The 14,589-nt window shown below is 43.4% G+C and overlaps 1 protein-coding gene and 1 non-coding gene across 3 annotated transcripts in view; one reads left to right on the top strand and one right to left on the bottom strand.

Moving 5' to 3' along the window:
• IQSEC1 (IQ motif and Sec7 domain ArfGEF 1) overlaps positions 1-14,589 on the bottom strand; it is a 661,275-nt gene that overhangs the window by 345,113 nt on the left and 301,573 nt on the right. The window lies entirely within an intron of this gene.
• Positions 6,011-6,148, top strand: LOC114806949. The gene has a single exon (XR_003755001.1). It is a non-coding gene; the product is annotated as a small nucleolar RNA SNORA7 (small nucleolar RNA).

The following is a 14,589-nucleotide window of genomic DNA, read 5'->3' as shown; positions in this document are numbered from 1 at the left end:
ATTGTTTGAGAAGGCTAGGGATAGGGTCAGTGTGACATTCACATCACAGACACAATCTGACCATCAGCAGTGCTGTCATCAAACAGAAGGACAACACTATAGATCTGGAAAAGGTAGCCAGAAGAGAGTTTGGGCCAGCAAACATTTTGAATACCTCTCCTTTCTCAATTCATTCTTTTGTTTTTCATGGTGAAAGGTCACAATTCAAAGCACCAGGATTGTTTATTTTGGCTCCTCTGAGATCTTCACTAGCAAGCTCAAAAGGGAAATAAAGGCTATAAGGGACGCAAACATTTATTCATTTCTGGGGATCTTCTTATCAGACTAGGATGGCTAACAAAATGCTTAGATTTAAGGAGAATTTCTAGAAACACAACCAATTTTGCAAGAAGAGCTAGAGAAGTATCCACATTTCATGCCTTTTTAAACCAAGGCTTTACCCTGGCCTGATGGGACTGCAGCTCAAAAATCCCAAGAAGGAGCCCCCATTTTTTCATGACTTCCCCAACACCAGTACCTCATTCCTCATTCTTTCAGGGGTGAGAAGGAAATCCTGGCTGCTGAAAGTCTTCAGTGAGGTAATATTTTTCCCTTTTAGTTATTTCATTACTGTGATGATGGCATGGTACAGCTTATGAGGGAGGCTGTGAAAGTCTCCTTCACTGGAGATTTTTAAGAACAGAAGAGACCTCCATCTGTTTGAGCTGAATTAGCTACAATCCTGCCAAGATGCAAGGGGATGGACCTGGAGACTCCTTAAGGTCTCTTCCAGTCTCACCAGTCTATGACTCACCCTCCTACTCCCTGATGTCCCTTTGGTAATTTTCTCTCTCATTGGTTTCTCCACTTAGCAATGCTATTAAAGGTGAAATAGAGGAAGTCTGGGGGGGGGGGGGTTGCACGGGGTCATTAAAGCCAAAAGCTAATGGAAGTTCTAGATTTGCTGCATTCTTTTTCTTTATCTGTCTTCTTTGTTCTCTCTTTTTAGCCCCAATTAACCAAAATTTCAGGGGCATGAATTGTGAAAAAGCCTATGAGTCGAGTCTAATTTTGTGTTCTGAACAGCCCCATGCCCATCGCAGGCCCCAGGAAACAACTCTAGAACTGCCTCCTAATCCTGTGAGTAGCTCCCTAAATACAGATCCACCTTGAGGGGACCAGTATCTTGGAGCCCTTATTTTCCATTATGAGTAACTTCAATGCATCATTAGGAATGCATTTCTTATACTTGCCCAAATGTCAGATTTTTGGAATGAGTGGCTTCAAAGGCTGTTGTACTAAAGCTCAATACTGTGCACTAGCAATGAAGATATTGCAGTAGATGAGGCCTGTTATATGTTAGAAAATAAATACTATGGATGGATTGGATTGAATTCAATGTCTGAAAGAAGGCGTGGCAAAAATCTGAAGTTCTCATCTTATCTCTGAATCTCATCCACTAAGTCTCAATAAGAGGGAAGGCTTTTGAATAAATTGAACGATTTTAGTTCATGAACTTGAAAATTAGATTTGGAGAGAAGGGGACCCTTCTTCAAGAAACATGAATTTTTGCCAATATATTTCTTATTGTAGTTCATCTAGTGTCCAGGAGAGGGCAATGCCTGGCTGTAAAAAGCAGGGCAGAGTCGGCACAAACATGTCATCCCTCGCAAAGCGACCCTTCCGACTGAAATGACACTTTTAAGAAGATAACTGTGTCCAACTCAGCCAACAAAGTATTCAGCTATCACAATTAAGCCCCGGGTAAATGCAAGACATTATTAGGCTTATATTTTGGAAAAGGAATAGCTCCTATTCAGAATGAACTGCTGCTTTTTTATAATCAAACCTCTGGTATGTACCAATGAGAAATTCAGCTCAGTGTGGTCACACTCTGGAGGAACAGAAAACCTTGCCTAGAATTTCACATAGCGCTTACTTCTAACGTGCAATTTCGTGCACACAAAATGTTTTGTAGAGCAATCTAGGACACAAGTGATTAAGGATTCTCTCCGTAAGCAGCAAAGTGCTAAAACAACAGCTATAAGGGGATAATAGAGGCTCACTAGGCCACTTGACCCCATCTTCAAGGGACCATTTTACTTTGTTTTTTCTGTCTGATTGCTCATTTCCGAGTTCTTTACACACGGCTGTCCAGCCTAACTTTGAAAAAGCGGCAGTGGCATCCTTGATATTATGGGTATATTTTACACAGTAGTAGTAACAATAGCATTTATTAAATGCTTACTGTGTGTGGAAAGCACTGTACTAACCCTGGGAAAAATACACAGATGAGTAGATATGGAAAGGGACTCACAATCTCAGAATGGTGGGGGAGAAGGGAGTGGCAACAGACACACCAAACCAATATGAGAGACAAGGCCGACGGTTAGTTTCATGCTCCTCACAACTCGGTCCATTAGATTGGAAGCTCCTTGAGGGCAGGGATTGTGTTGACCAACTGCATTGTACTCTCCCAAGCACTTAGTACAGAGTTCTGCCCAGAATAAGGGTTCAATAACCACCACTGAATGATTTTCAAACTGGAACAGTGGCCGATTGGAGGCCAGGAAATTGGAATCAGGGGGAGGTCACACTGGGTGACTACTGTCCTCCCCTGAGTCTCAGAGGTCTTGCTCAACCACATCTGAGAAACACATGGACAGATATAAATTCAGCCCAAACTCTCTGCTGCAAAAGGCCAGCGTCTATCTGCAGGCAAACTCCTGATGAGTTTGTCCACCTGGCTCAACTCCAGGTAACACCCCCCCCCCCACCCCCGCCCCAGCACACACACACACACACACACACACACACACACACACACAACCATCAGAAACATCTAGAAACAAAATATTTCTATATCCCTCATTTGTGGGCTTAAGGATTTTATGCACATGTTTACGTTTCTGTCACATGTCCATTTTCTCCACTGCTGCCCTTGTGCTGCTGAACAATCTTAATAGAAATCCAAAGGCCCTATTGATCTCCACCATTATCATCTTAACTTTCATATTTCAGCTCTGTTTTTCAATTAGCCCAATGGCACTTCTCTTCCTCTCCCATCTAGCCCCATAATCTATAGTTTCCAACAGCAAGCACAGGCCTCTTTTCTAAATCCAGTTTCTCCTTTACTGTAGACCCCTGCACCAAGCACTAGGGAACAGTACAAAGATATTGATTCAGACAAGTTCTGTGCCTACAGGGGCTCACAATCTAAAGGAAAGGGGAAGGTGGAAGAGAACAAATACACAGGGAAGAACAGCAGAGTAACTTCTAGCAAAAAGCAAAAAAAAAAAAAATCAATTTAGCAACAACAACAAGAGCATTACATTAGCTGGGAGGGAATTGTTTTGGGGCTCCTCCCCCATCCAGGCAAGGCTGTCCTTGGACACGCTGTCACAACTTTCCCAGCAGTTCAAATGAATCAATCAACCAATAGTATTGATTAAGCATTAACGGGTTCCTTCTTACCTACTAGGCTCTCTTTTCCGGCTCCCCTCTATTTTGGGCTCTTGGCTCAAAACTGTTCCTCACTCTTCTCTATCCCGTGATGTACACATAGCTCCCACCTATTCCTCCAGTCTGTCATATCCTTCTCAACTGCAACTTTACCAAACCCCATCTGTCCTCTCCTTCAAAGCCCTTCTAAAAAGTGACTTCCTCCAGGAAGTCATCTCTGATTAACATCTTGATCATCCGCTCACGCCATCCCTTCAGCCAAACTAGCCCTCATCTAATTCTCATCTATTTATTTGTTATTGATCAGTTACCTTGATGATGTACCAGTGCACATTCAGACCCTAAGCATACATTGACCATAGGTTATTTTTTTTCTTTAGCATTTTTGCTTTTGAATTTTTTTCTACTCAGATTAAAAGGACACTTTAGAGTAGGTATAACCTGCCGAATTTGGGAAGAGGAATTGAAATGGATCTTTGAATGAGGGTAGGAAGGCGCTGGGTCCATGGGAGGCACGAGGCTATTTCTAGAGTCCGGGACAGTAGGGGAAAAAGTGCTTAGTCTGGGATGAAGAATGAGACAAGTAAGTGCAAGGCCAGGAGGACATTTTTCTGGTTTAGCAATTTGGGAGCCAGGGCTGGAGGCTGGAGCAGCTGCCTCCTTTGCTTTCCAGGCAGGCAGGTGTGGAGTTTTTCCAAGCTGAAGTTCAGAGCTGCCTCTTTAGTAGTGAGCTTCCACCTTATTCCACAAGGTGAAAGAACACTAGAGGAAAGGGAGTACAGAAAACAAATGTCTAATCACAGTGGTGAAAATAGCAAGTAATTTTCTGAGATACATGTACTTTAGTGCAGCAGACAGAACTGCCTCCTTCAACTTGCATAAAAACATGAAAGCAGCCAATAGGCTTGAGATACCATGACTGGCATCTGCCAAGGTCCTCTTTTTTTTTTTTTAAGAAAAACTGGATTCCTACCCTTTTTTTTTTGGCTTTAGATGAAGCAATTCTTTATCCCAAAGACACTTAGTTTCCCAGATAGAAAACATATAGACAGAACCTGATCCGTGCCTCAAAAATGTCCAGATTTTTTTAAAGAATGCACTCTGATCTACATATGCATCCATCCTGACTGTAGGCATTTCAATTGCCTGTTTTTTTGTGGCTCTGATAGATTTTCATATCTACTGTACTGTTTTATTAACATTTCAGGCCAGTACCTCATCTATAGCTAGTTTCCTTATCTCTCCAAGGAAACAGTCATTCCCTATTATATCTTGTTCACCAGCAGCCCACACTTCCCTTTGTGTGAGAAAAAAACAAAGTCCTAGCTTTTGCTTTGTTATAGCCTTTGCTAACCTGCCCGGTACCTCCTCATATTGTTAAGAAGCTATATCCTCTTTTCCACAAAAGGTTTCTGGTAATTGCTCTACTGACTGAAGTGAGATTCTCCCCCTCAGGGGAAATTTGATCATATCTCAGAGATTTTGGCTTTAGTGGAGTGTATACAGGTTTATCTATTCAAGCCTGTGAACACAGGAGCTGAGATTCAAATGTTCTACATAGACAAGCTGCTCACTCACATTTAACAGGCCTATCACACCTGAATGCAAATAGCATTAGAAGGGAGGGGGCAGAGAACTGAGCAAATACTTCAGCAAAATGAAAAAGCACTAGGCAGGACAGAGGAAATAATAATGTTAATAATAAGAATATTAGCAATACCTAAAATTAAAAAGCGCCTTTAATTTTTCAAAGTACTTGCATATCAATTACCTCATTTTTTCATCACAGCATCCTTTTGAGATAGAAAGAGACAAGTATTATTGTCACCACTTTACAGATTAGAAAACTAGGGCCCAGAATCGCTTAAGTGACTTGTCCATGGTTACCCAGCCAGACAGTGGCAGAAATGGGATTAGAACTCAGTTTTCCCGATTTCGAGAGCCACACTCTTTCCATTCGATCATGCTGTCATGCAAAGGATGCGTACTGCCAATGAAATGCAAATACACACGATGAGACTTGCCCTCAATTGGATTTTTGTTCTATTAGCTGGGTCAGAAAGAAAACTTCAGCAACTCACCTAAACTGAAAGTGTCCCATGCAATCTGGACATCCGAGTGGTCACAGGCCTAAGGTCTGCATCCAAACAACCCAAGCCATCAACATCATTTTCATCAGTGGTATTTATCTAGTGCTTACTGTGTGCGGAACACTATACTAAGCTCTTGGGAGAGTATAATACGACAGAGTTGGTAGACACGTTCCCTGCCCACAGTGACCTTACAGTCTAGAGAGGAGGCAGACATTAATATAAATAACTGATTTATAATATAAAATTTATTTATACAGAAGTGCTGTGGGATTGAGGGTGGTGTGAATATCGAATGCCCAAAGGTCACAGAACCAAGTGCATAGACGACACAGAAGGGAGAAGGAGCCGGGAAAAAGAAGGTTTAATCAGGGAAGGCTCCTTGGAGGAGATGTGACCTTAATGAGGTTTTGCAGGTGGGTGCCTGTCTACTCACGATCATAGCAGAGCATTCTGCAGATAGGTAACACATCTCCTTTCTCCTTTCAGAATGGCACCTGGAGAGTTTCCAGTTCTCTACCAGTCTTGGCTACGAGAGGGAGAGTCAAGCAGAGGCACACCCATTCCATTCCTAGCTTGGACAGTGGCTAGCAAATGGAAGGCAATCTGCTACAAGTCGAAATTCACCTGAGTTGGGCAGCAGTGGCATGGGAGAGAGTTGAGGGTGGAGACTCAAGTTTATGGCACGGAAGAAGGCAATGGTAAACCAGTTCCAAATTTTTTTGAAGAAAACTCTATCGATACACTACCAGAATGATTGCAGATGGAGGCAGGACATTCTGGAAGAGATGTGTTCATGGAGTCGCTACGGGTCAGAGATGACTCAATAGGGTAAGACAAGACAACTTCTTTGGGGAAAGCAGTGTATCCAATGCCCTAGGTAACTCCTTTGCAACATTCATCTGATCACGTGGTCGGGGAGCATGACTGAGATGATAAAAGGTTTGAAAAATAGAAAGGAACTGGGAATAATTGGCCTGAAGAGAAAGCTGAAGGGAGGTTTACGGGTAATCGTCAAATACAGTTGGGCCTTGATTTTACACTGTGGTTATTTCTTGAAACAATACTCTGCAAATAGCAGTCTTGAAAAAGATACCTAGTGCTTGTAGGAAATGAAGGTTTAGGTGTCAGGCTCACAAAATGGCCTCCCTAATTAATCCAATACCGATTTTATAGTAAAACTTAATGAACTTAAAAATTGCTATGAATGCTAATTGCTACTAACAATAAAGATGAACTTGTTGTGATTCCTTGCCTACACTGTTTCCTTCTGAGGTGGATGCAGCATCCTGTTGTAGGTGATCACAAAATCTTTTAGTTTTATCTTGTACTGCTTAGATGATCTTTTTTCTGGTTTGGTCCTCAGTGCTTTCTCCATTTTTTTGCACGGTACAATCACGAGTAGAGAATTACATTTTAGCATGTTTCAGTGCACTTTAGGTGCTCTCCTCACCCTTAGACTGTGAGCCCTAAGTGGGAAAGGGACTGTGTCTGATCTGATTGCATTCCATCTACCCTAGTGCTTACTACAGTGTTTAGCATATAATAAGTGCTTAACACTAAGACCTTGGGAGAGTACAATAGGCAGATATAATCTCTCTCTCATTCAACCCACATATTCAATCTATCACTAAATCCTGTAGGTCCCACCTTCACAACATCGTTAAAATCCGCTCTTTCCTCGCCATCAAAACTATTACCATGTTACTACAATTACTAATCCTATCCTGCCTGGATTACCGCATCAGCCTCCTTGCTGACCTCCCAACCTCCTGCCTCTCCCCACTCCAGTCCATACTTCACTCTGCTGCCCAGGTCATTTTTCTACAAAAACCTTCAGGACACACCACCCCATTTCTCAAAAAACTCCAATGTTTGCCCATCCACTTCTGCATCAAACAAAAACTCCTCACCATTGCCTTAAAGCACTCAATTACCTTGTCCCCTCTTACCTCACCACTCTCCTACTACACCCCAGTCCACACACTTCACTCCTCTAATACTAAGCTTCTCACTGTGCCTTGATCTCACCCATCTTGCCGCCGATCCCTCGCTCATATCCTGCCTCCCTCCTCAAGTCTGACAATTACTTTCCTCACCCTTTAAAGCCTTATTAAAGGTACATCTCCTCCAGGAGACTTTCCCTAAGCCCTCCATTTCTCTCCTCCCACTCCCTTCTGTGTTGCCCTGACTTGCTCCCTTTGCACTTCCCCACTCCCAGCCCCACAGCCCTTATGTACATATCTGTAATTTATTTATATTAATGTCTGTCTCCCCCCCAGACTATAAACTCACTGTGAGCAGGGAATGTGTCTGTTTATTGTTGTATTGTATTCTCCTGAGTGCTTAGTACAGTGCTCTGCAAACAGTAAGCAAATGAATGAATGAATGAATGAATAATTCCAATAAAGCATGGGCCTGGGCATCAGAAGGACCAGAGTTCTAATCCCAGATCTGCAGTTTGCCTGTTCTGTGTGACCTTGGGCAAGTCACTAAACTTCTCTGTGCTTCAGTTACCTCAACCATAAAATGGGGATCAAGACTGTGAGCCCTATGTGGGACATGGATTATGTCCAAACCAATTAATTTGTATCTATCCCAGTGCTTAATACAGTGCCTGGCACATAGTAAGCCCTTAACAAATACCATTAAAAAAAAGGTTTACTCTTAATAATTCAACATTTCCCTGATCCATAAAGGAAACAATTCTTCATCCCAAAGCCGCTTAGTTTAACAATTAATAATCATGATACTTGTTAAGCACCTACTAAGCACCACCTAAAACTCAACATGTCCAAGACTGAGCTCCTTATCTTCCCTCCCAAACCCTGTCCTCTCCCTGACTTTCCTGTCACTGTGGAAAGCACTACAATCCTTCCCATCTCACAAGCCCGCAACCTTGATGTCATCCTTGACTCTGCTCTCTCATTCACCCCACACATCCAATCCATCACCAAAACCTGTTGGTCTCATTTTCACAACATCACCAAGATCTGCCCTTCCCTCTCCATCCAAACTGCTACCTTGCTGGTACAATCTCTCATAATATCCTGACTGGATTATTGCATCAGCCTCCTCTCTGATCTCCCATCCTCCTGCCTCTCCCCACTTGAGTCTACACTTCACTCTGCTGCCCAGATTATCTTTCTACAGAAATGCTCTGGGCATGTCACTCCCCTCCTCAAAAACTTGCAGTGCATGAAGCAAAAACTCCTCATTCTTGGCTTCAAAGCACTCCATCACGTTGCCCCCTCCTACCTCACCTCCCTTCTCTCCTTCTACAGCCCACCCCGTACACTCCGCTGCTAACCTCCTCACTGTGCTTGGTTCTCGCCTGTCCTGCCGTTGACTCCTGGCCCACATCCTACTACTGATCTGGAATGCCCTCGCTCCTCACATCTGCCAAACTAACTCTCTTCCCCTCTTCAAAGCCCTACTGAGAGCTCACCTCCTCCAGGAGGCCTTCCCAGACTGAGCCCTCCCTTTCGCTCTGCCCCTCCTCCCCTCCCCATTCCTCCTACTCCCTCCCTCTGCTCTACCCCCTTCCCCTCTCCTCAGCACTTTTGTATATTTGTATACATTATTTATTACTCTATTTTATTAATGATGTGTATATATCTATGATTCTATATATTTTCTTGGTATTGATGCCTGACTACTTGTTTTGTTTCGCTGTCTGACTCCCCCTTTTAAGACTGTGAGCCCGTTGTTGGGCAGGGATTGTCTCTATCTGTTGCCTGCTTGTACATTCCAAGTACTTAGTACAGTGCTCTGCACACAGCAAGCACTCAATAAATACGATTGATTGAATAAATGAATACTATGTACCAAACACTGTTCCAAGTGCTAGAGTAGATCCAAGTTAATCATGTTGGACACAGTCCCTGTCCCACAAGGGGCTCACAGTATAAATAGGAGGGAGTATGATTTACTCTCCATTTTCAGATGAGGCAAATGAGGCACAGAGAAGTTACATGACTTGCCCAAGATCACACAGCAGACAAGTGGCAGAGCCGGGATTAAAACCCAGGTTCTCTGACCCTTAGACTCATGCTCTTTCCACTAGACCATGCTGCTTCTCTAATTTCCCAGAGGGAATCCGTTATCAACAGACCAGGTCTGTACTGTCTTTAATTTTCCAAAGCTGATGCTAAAGTTCATGAGATCCTCTCTCTAAGTGTACAGGTAGCTCGTAGTGGGCAGGGAATGTATCCATTATATTGTTGTGTTGTACTCTCCTAAGTGCTTAGTACATTGATCTGTACACAGTAAACACTCAATAAATACGATTGAATGATTGATACAGGTGTGTCTGAAAACATCAATGCACAATCGACAATACATTCCACACGTGAGTATAGAAAGGTAGTTCTTTGTTGTGCTGATGAATTTGTCATTTTCAGAGCCAGCACTATTTCTGAGCTTGCCTCTTGGTATCCCAGTCTTACCCGAGTCTCTGGTCAAGGAATGCAACCTTTCTCCTGATTGCTGCAAACCAAATTGGCATTTCCTCTGAGATGGCCTTCCACCCATCCCACCATTAGAAACGGTGACCACATCATTTGGTCACATCATTTGGGATTGTGCTTAAACCATGCAAAAGTACCCTGTCAATTGAGACCCAACTTACCCAGAAGGTCCTTAAGAGTTATTTCATTTAAATATGTTCCTGTTGCATGTTAGATCTTCCTTGTGGCTATCTTTACTTATGTTTGCGTTTCCTTCTTGTCAGATCTTCCCCAGTTTGACCGTAAGTGACTTAAGGGGGAGGAGCCATTACAGTACTACTTCAAATCTAGGCGGTCCTTGGGTCCTGAGCTAGTGGGGTGAGTCCAACTGGCTCCAAGCCGCACATAATCAGATGGTGTGGACAAATGTTCCTCCTCTAGTCATTGAAAAGTGGCCGTGCTTTACTGTAGGGACTGCGTGAAATTAAATTAAAAAAAAATTATTTGGGTGAGCCAGACCCTGAATTTTGCTGTCTTTTGGTCTCAGACTGGATCAGGCCCTGAAAATCCAGCCCACATAAAGCTCTAGGGACCACTTCTTACTCTTCTTCTAATTGCCCTCAGAGCTTGGTACTATGCTTTGCACACAGTAGAGGCTGAGTGGCTGAGTCATCATTATTTATGGGTTGACTGATGCACACGAGGAAACTGAATCTAATGGAAAGCAACACTGGTCTTGGAGACAACAGACCTAGGTTCTATCCCCCAGGTGCTGGTTTGAATCACTTGTCTTGGTCACCGTTTCTAATGGCTTGCCTTTTTGTCTGCACAGGAACAAAAAAATAGCATTGCCATCTAACATTTGTTAATCTGATGATGGCACCTGCAAGACAGTGTTTTCACAGGTCAGTGCTCTCACGTGAGAACTGCTAACACCAGTTTGCTTCCAGTTCACACATAATCCTCAGCACACTGAGTTGTTAATTCAACTTCAAAGTTAAAACAGTAGAGTGAAAATATGACAGCCATGATGAAGGAGTGTATCACTCTCATTGGGATGTTAGGACCACACAGGGTGTGGCCCTTCACTAGAAGATGGGGCTAAGGGCAAGCTAGAGATTCTGCTTTTCCTCTTCTTGGGAAAAGCAGAGGGACACCTTGGCCTATAAACCACTAGCAAATACCCAAATATGCTCTGGACTAGGCCAGCTGAGGCCAGTGGAAAGGATGGCACATTCAATCACTCCATCAATTATATACACTGAGTGCTTACTGTGTGTAGAGCACTGTACTACGTGCTTGGGAGAGTACAGTATAACAGAGTTGGTAGGCATGTTCCCTGTCCTCAATGAGCTTACATTCTAGAGGGGGAGATTGACATTGGTATAAATAAATTACGGATATGTACATAAGAGCTGGGGGCCTGAGGGAGGGGTGAATAAAGGGTACAAATCCAAGTGCAAGGGTGACACAGAAGGGAGTGGGGGAAGAGGATGTGAGGGTTTAGTCAGGGAAGGCCTCTTGGAGATGTGCTTTTAATAAGACTTTGAAGGGGAGAGCGATTGTGTCAGCTATGAAGTGGGAGGGCGTTCCAGGCCACAGGCAAGATGTAGGTGAGAAGCTGGCAGGGACACATACAATGGAGGTACAATGAGTAGATTGGTATTAGAGGAATGAAGTCTGTGGGCTGGGTTGTAGTAGGAAATCAGGGAGGTAAGGTAGGAGGGGGCAAGGTGATTGGGTGCTTTAAAGCCAATGGTAAGGATTTCTGTTTGATGTGGAGGTGGATGGGCCACCACTGGAGGTTCTTGAGGAGTGGGGAAACATAGACTGAATGGTTTTGTAGAGAAATCATCTGAGCAGCAGTGTGAAGTATGGACTGGAGTGGGGAGAGACAGGAGGATATTACTTTCCAGTTTCAGCCAGTGCTCATTGGACACGATGAGCTTAGCTGACTCAGTCTTCCTTTTGCTTGGAATTTCCTCCCCCTCCCTCTTTTGTCAAATTATATCCTTCCCATATGAACTCCACTAGGTTCTGGTCATCCAATTCACCCCAGGTACTTCTTATAAGTTAGACCCCCTGTTACCATCTACCTCTATAAATTATGCTTCCAATATATTTTTATGGGAAATAAATGACCATTCTCTCAGTCACACAGGAGTTCCTATATACTGATGAGTGCTCTAGAAGCACACCCCCAAGAAGATGGGCAGATAATAATAATAATAATAATGGTATTTGTTAAATGCTTACTATGTGCCAAGCATTATTCTAAGCACTGGGGTAGATACAAGGTAATCATGTTGCCCCACATGGGGCTCACAGTCTTATCCCCATTTTACAGATGAGGTAACTGAGGCACAGAGAAGTTAAGTGACTTGACCAAAGTCACACAACTGACAAGTGAAAGAGCTGAGATTAGAATCCACAACCTCTGACTCCAAACCTGTGCTATTTCCACTAAGCCACACAGCTTAAGAATTGCATGGAAAAATTAGAGGAATGCTACTGACAGTTATCCTGAAGATGACCAAAGTTGCTTTCCAGTCTATTGGTGGGAAAACCCTACACAAACCCCAGGATACTCATCAGCCACTCAGAGGTGAATGGTGGTATAGAATTCTGCTGTCTGGGTAGTATCCTGAGCAACAATGCAGGAATAGACGATTTAAGAGAAAACTGACTCTAGAAAGCCAGTTTTCCTTTGGAAGGGCAAGCAAGCAAAGATGGCACCAACATGACATCAAGCTTCAGTCTCAACTGGAGGTACTAGAAAGGCTATGCAATCACGAAGCCTGGATTTACCACATGCCACATTTAACTTCTATAGTAGCTCCATCAATACCACCTATGTTCCGAACTTAACATCCAATGACGAGACGGAATCACAGATGAAGAGGTACTGGAATGCAGTCAGCCCTCCAGCCTTGGCTCAATGCTGGCCCCACCATGCCTTCACTTGGAGGGACTTGGAGGGATACCTGTCACATGTGGAATGGTGAACTGAAGTACAGCAATCTTAAACTGGGCAGGGGAGGGTGGGGGGAGACAGAAGAACTGCTCTAAAAACACAGTGAATTAAGATTTCAGATGCTATGGTATAGCTGTGGACATCAGGGAGACTATAGCAGAAGACAAATCAATCTGGCAGCCAACAACTAGAAACAGAGTGACTCTCCAAGTAGAAGCTGCAAGAAGATCTTGACACTGAGAGAGGGGTGAAAACAGCAGATACCCTGGGTAGCAACTGTGACTGCTGCGAGGGATCTTGTGTGTGCACATGCAGTGAAAGTGATTAACAATTGAACAATAATTTTACACAGACACGTATACACACACAGCGTATCATTAGGAGCAGTGTCTTCAAACCTGAAAGAACAAGTATGGAGAGAGTTCGATTTAAGTCAGTTTGGCCCAAAAGAGGCTCAGTGCTTAAACCACTCTAAAGAGTTAATTAAAAATACTCCAAAGATTACTCACAAATGCTATGAGCCATTCTCCTTCTTCACTGTACATATGCCTCAGTGTTACTGAACCAGTGTTACTGAACTCTTCCCCAGTGATGGCTCCCTGGATCTTCGACTGATGATAAACTAGAACTGGTTCCAAACTTGGTGCTTCTGCTTGCAGAAGGAGAGAAGCACTTGGAAGCAGAACCAAGAATGAGTCACTTTTTAAAACTGCATCAGCAGGGTAAAATTGAATATCTAATAGGCTATTTTGAGTAAGAGATGCATCATGATGTAAAAAGCTCACATATGTGATTTTAGGCAGATCATTTGTTACACTAAATAGGAGATCTATATTCCGTTATTGACCATTGATTTCATTATATTCACCCACTAATATTGATAGAGCAGATACTGGCATGACACTGAATGAAGGCACTGAAGGACAATGCTCATATATTTATAGTGTACTAGTAGGCAGTTGTTTCAAATACATTCACCTAATCACTCACCTAGAGCCCAGGAGGCTAAAGCTGTGTGGATAGTGTGGGATTATACATATTACAATTCAATTCAATCCAATTCTCTCCTTGATTCCCTCCAATATGGTTTCCATCCCCTTCACTCCACAGAAACCACCCTCTCAAAGGTCATAAATGATCTTCTTTCCAAATCCAACAGCCTCTACTCCATCCTAATCCTTCTCGACCTCTCAGCTGCCTTTGACACTGTTGACCACCCACTTCTGGAAACAGTATCCAACCTCAGCCTCACTGACGCTGCCCTCTTCTGGTTCTCCTCGTTTGGCCACTCGTTCTCAATCTTTTTTGTGGGCTCCTCCTCTGCCTCCCACCCCTCATCTGTGGATGTCCCGCAAGGTTCAGTTTTGGGTCCCCTCTATTCTGCATCTACACCTACTTCCTTGAAGAAGTCATTTGCTCACATGGCTTCAACTACTTTCTCTATGCAGATAATTCCCAAATCTACTTCTCCAGCCCTGATCTCTATCCTCCTCTGCAGTCTCGCATTTCCTCCTGCTTTCAAGAACATCTCCACCTGCATGTCCTACCATCACCTCCAACTTAACATGTCCAAAACAGAACTCCTTATCTTCCCACCCAAACCCTGTCCTCCCCCGACTTTCCCATCACTTTAGGC

Source organism: Ornithorhynchus anatinus, chromosome X1 (assembly GCF_004115215.2).
Source record: "Ornithorhynchus anatinus isolate Pmale09 chromosome X1, mOrnAna1.pri.v4, whole genome shotgun sequence".
Taxonomy (NCBI): Eukaryota; Metazoa; Chordata; class Mammalia; order Monotremata; family Ornithorhynchidae; genus Ornithorhynchus; species Ornithorhynchus anatinus.
This window is presented reverse-complemented; position numbering and strand designations above follow the sequence as displayed.